This window comes from Orycteropus afer, unplaced genomic scaffold, assembly GCF_000298275.1.
Source record: "Orycteropus afer afer isolate SDZICR_OR568_19922 unplaced genomic scaffold, OryAfe1.0 scaffold00047, whole genome shotgun sequence".
NCBI lineage: Eukaryota > Metazoa > Chordata > Mammalia > Tubulidentata > Orycteropodidae > Orycteropus > Orycteropus afer.
Genome location: NW_006921634.1, coordinates 11,118,041 through 11,123,418, shown reverse-complemented (window position 1 = coordinate 11,123,418; position 5,378 = coordinate 11,118,041).

The window sequence follows — 5,378 nt, the reverse complement described above, 5'->3', positions numbered from 1 at the left end:
TCAAATGCCTTAGGCATTTTGCCACCAGAGCTCCTAGTGAATCATTAGGGAAGGGATATTGTAACTTCCTTGACTCCCTCAGACCTCCGATGCACCCACTAAGTCATTACCATTTGCTTGAAGTCCCCTATTGCCCCACACTTTTCACTTCCTATTCAGCCAAACGCTTCACTGGTCATTGATAATTCTTATTATGTAAATTGTGCTGCACTACAGAGAAAGTGTAAGTATGAAAAGACCCTGGAGTGTGATCACCTGTCTTGGTTTTGCCAATCATTATCCATATAAGTTCTTTGGCATTATATTTAACTGCTTTGCACATTGATTTCCTCATCTCTGAAATGTGCATAATGATAGCATCTAACTTGAATATTCCAGTCAGATTAAATAGCATAACTATTTTCAATAGCTGCATATGCATGTGAGAACTGGAAAATAAATAAGACTACAAAAGCAATGATGCATTTAAATTGTGGTGTTGGCAAAGAATACTGAATGTACCATGGGCTGCTAGAAGAATGAACAAATCTGCCTTGGAGAATTACAGCCAGAATGTGCCTTAAAATTGAGAATGGTCAAGTTTTGTTTCTTGTACTTTGTTCATATTGTCAGAAAGGACCAGTCCCCAAAGAAGGATATCATGCTAGGTAAAGTACAGGATCAACAATAAAGGAAGAGAGTCTGAACAAGATAGATTGACACAGTGGCTGTGATGATGGGCTCAGGTATGTCAATGACTGTGAAGATGGTGCACGAGCTGGCAGTGTTACATTCTGTTATACCTAGGGTCACTATGAGTCAAAAACAACTCAATGGCACCTGACAACAAGAACACAAAGTTAATGTCAGTCTTTTGATCAACTCCCCAAAAGATAGCCATTCCAAACACCTGGATATTATCAAATAATACCATTAATAATACATGCAAGTAAAAGTTTGCTGAAGATAATTAAAAAATGGTTGCAGCAATATATTGACAGAGTACTGCCAGATATTCAAGCTTGATTTAATGGAGAATGTGGAATGAGGGATATCACTGATGAATTTGATGGATCTTGGCTGAAAGCAGAGAATACCAGAAAGATGTTTACTTGTGTTTTATTGACTATGAAAAGATATCTGACTGTGTGGATCATAAATTATGAATAACATTTTGAACAATGGGAATTCCAGAATACTCTATTGTTCTTACATGGAACCTGTGTATAATCAAGTGGCAGTCCATTGTAAAAGAATAAGAAGATACTGAGTGATTCAAAATCAGGAAAGGTGTGAGTCAGGTTGCATCATTTCACCATACTTATTCCATCTGCATGCTGAGAAAATAATCCAAGAAGCTGAACTGCTTGAAGAAGAATGAAACATCAGGGTGGAAGAAGACTCATTAACAACCTGCAATATGCAGATGACATGAGCTTCCTTGCTGAATGTAAAGAGTACTTGAAGCACTTACTGATGAAGATCAAAGACTTCAGTATGGATTACTCTTCAACATAAAGAAAACAATAATTCTCACTACTGTAACAAGAAGAAACGTCATGAGAAATGGATAAAAAAATGAAGTTGTCAAGGATTTCATTTTACTTGGATCCACAATTAACACGTATGGAATCAGCAATCAAGAAATCAAAAGATGTATTGCGTTGGGTAAATCTGCTGCAAAAGACCTCTTTAAAGTATTAAAAAGCAAAGATTTCACTTGGAGGACTAAGGTGTGTCTGGCCCAAGTCATGGTATTCAATCTCCTCATATGCATGTGAAAGCTGCACGATGAATAAGGAAGACTAAAAGGAACAGTAACATTTGAATTATGATATTGTTGAAGAATATTGTATATATCTTGGATTTCCAGATGAATGAATAAATCTGTCTTTGAAGAAGTGCAACCAAATGTTCCTTAGACTTGAGGATGGCAAGAATTGTCCTGCGAACTTTGGACATGTTATAAGGTGGTTCCAGACACTGGAGAAAGAGGTCACACTTGGCAAAGTAGAGGGTTAGAGAAAAAAAGGAAGATCTTCAGTGAGATGGATTGACACAGTGGTTGTAACAATGATAGCAATGATTGTGAGAAAGGCTCAGGACAGAGTAATGTACTAGCATCTTTGTGAATCAGAGACAAATCCCCAGCACTTAACAACAATAAAGGTAAAAGCTAAGCACTGTTTCTCTTTTGTCCCTTATTTATTTTTCTGCAATCTGAAAGCAATTCAAATTCACCTTTATAGCTGCTGAAACTGGTGAGGTGGAAGAATAAAGTAATTATGTAATTAAGAGCATGGACTTTGGAGAAGATGAAAAAACCCAAACCCACTGCAGTTGAATAGCTTCAGACTCATAGCAACCCTATAGGACAGAGTAGAATTGCCCGGTAGGGTTTCCATGGCAGTATATATATATAGAAACCAACTACATTCTGTGGAGGCTTAAATATAGACTTTGCTACGCTATTGGTTAGGAGCTCTGGTAGCATAGTACCTAAGGCACTTGACTGCTAACCAGAAGGCTGGTGGTTCAAACCCACCAGCCACTCCTCGGAAGAAAGGTTGGGCAATCCTACTTCCATAGTGATACTGCCCAGGAAACCCAAGGAGGTATCACTTCCATAGTGATACCGCCTCGGAAACCCAAGGAGGGGTCGCTATGAGTCAGGGCAGACTCGACGGCATATAACAACAACAACAACAACCCTATTGGTTTATGATAAAGAGTAAATTACTGAATTTTATAGTATTGTTGAGGAATTTGATAAATATAATGATTATATGTGCTTGGCACATAGTAAGTATTCAATATATAGCAAATATTATGGGCACATTCCACTCCTTTGCTCCAATCAGCTATTTGTTATGATTCATCAAATAGAGCGATAGTCAGTACTTTGCAAGGACTTTTTTTTATATCCTCTCTCCAATTGTGGTTCATTTAGACTTGTCATAATGCACAATGAATAATCATTCTGCAATTTTCCTCTCTTTCTGTCTCTTAATTTTCTCCCTATTAGTCTACTTCATTTTTTTATTGCTTCACCAATAAACTATGACTTCTCAGCTATAAAACACCTATCATTGTTTACATCTGCTTCTCTTCCTCTAGAATCCTGTAATTTCCTAATTTGATCTCACTTCATAGGTGATCATATCTTCTTGTAGATTTATTTTTTCTTGGATTCCTTCTCCGATTTTCCATCCCTTCATTAGTTTTCAAATTTTATATTTTTTTCCAGTGATTTAGATGTTATTTATGATTTGGTAATCTTCCTCTCCTTTGCAAGAATATTTTCATTAGATTTCTTCCAGAAGTGCCTCCTCAGTCATGTTACAAAGATTTGCTTAGAAACTATTGTTTACTCAGTCATGTTTTGCCTCCCCATTTCTTAATATATAGACTTACTAATTTAAATTAGTTTTTAAGTATGTTTTGTATTTTGGTGTTTTGTGAATTTTTTAAAAAACATTTTTTTTCTTTTTTATTTATTTCTGAAAAATAATATTGCTTTTGTTATGTACCTTAAACTGTGAGCAGCCCATTTGGTCGCAGGCAAAGCAAGTTCATTACACACAAAAAAAGATAGATTGTTGCTCTCAAATTCATTTAAATATGTGTTTAGAAGGAGGGGGGAGTTCTGGTAGTGTAGTACCTAAGGCATTTGACTGCTAACCAGAAGCCTGGCGGTTCAAACCCACCAGCCACTCCTTGGAAGGAAGACGGGCAATCTACTTCCACAGTGATACTACCTTGGAAACCCAAGGAGTGGTTGCTATGAGTTGGATCCGACTTGACGGAAGTGGGTTAGAGGAAGGGTTCTCAGTTTATGGCCCCACTCCTTAAGTCATGAAGTAGCCCAAACATCCATTGAGTTTGAATTACTCAATATACTTTATTTTGAAGTAAACAAGGTAAAAATATTCAATAGGCACTTTTGGAATCATTTTTTCTTTTTTTTCCCCAAGTGTTAGCCATACTGTGTAAACAGTTGAATTACCCAATCATTACATAGAACATGACCTTTGGGCATATCGATGAATGGACACTAAATAAAATAAATAAATAAATAGAAAAAACAGAATTGAGGAATTTATACAGAAATATGCAATCAAAAAATTTAGAAAGAATTTGAAATTTGTTATATTTTATTTTTGTTTTTTGTTTTTCTTTTCTAATATCATTTTCCTTTTGAATAAAGGGGAGGCAAAAAAGCACAATGGAATTGCTTCACTACTTTGATTTACCTAAATATCCTGGTCTTTTTCTGGGTGCAAGTTATGTATTCACGTGTATTACAAACAAATGTTTTCAGAGTTTTGTTTTTCAGTTTTCTTTTTCTCTTGCAAAGTTGAAGGTTATTGTACAAGAAAAGTAAATGTCTTACCAGCATGTTCCACTTCTAGCTAGTCTTTCCCTTTTTCACTTCTCTCAGCAACTACCAGAGTAATGTATCAAACCTACAAATATAACATCTGCTCATGATGTGCTTCCTATGTAAGCCTCCTTATTATTTCTCATGACTCATCAGTAGAGTTCTCAAACCCTTCTGGGATTCAAAACCACCTGAAGAACTTGATATACAGATTATAGGCATGACACATTTACAGCTGGGGGTGGGAGTAGGGAGCTCAAGAATCGACATTTTATAAAAGTCTATTACAGAAGATTCTAAAGCAGAAAATCTTTGGGCACACTGAAGAAAATTCTATAGAATCAGAGTCTTGCATTTCATGTTTCTTCCAATTGCTTACCTGGTTTTGTTGCTATTCCATCTCACAGCAGTTACACTCCAAACAAAGCCTCTGATAGTTTCTTGTCCTGTTAGGAGTTGAAGTTCCTTGACTTGGCTGCTACAATGTTGTCCCTATTTATCCTTCCCTATTCCCCTTCTTTTCTTTAATGGATACTCATCTTATTCCTTATAAAAATACAACTGAGCTCTGGTAGCATAGTGGCTAAAGCACATGACTGCTAACCAGAAGGCTGGCGGTTCAAACCCACCAGCCACTCCTCGGAAGGAAGGTTGGGCAATCCTGCTTCCGTAGTGATACTGCCTCGGAAACCCAAGGAGGGGTCGCTATGAGTCAGGGCTGACTCGACGGCACACAACAACAACAACAACAACATCTTATTCCTTATAAAAATACAACTAGCATAACTATAAGACTCTTTCATATGTCTTCTCTCCTCGCAATCCTCCTGTGGGTAATAGAGCCTTCTCTTTGATTCCTTCATGTGTAATTTTCACCATTTTAGGTTGTTAAATATCTATTTGTTTTTTGTGTCATTCATCAGACCTTTAACAAGTTGGAGAGAATAGCCACAATAAAACAAACCGATTTCCATTGAGTTAATTCCAACTCATGGCAACTCCATGTGTCCAAGTGTGT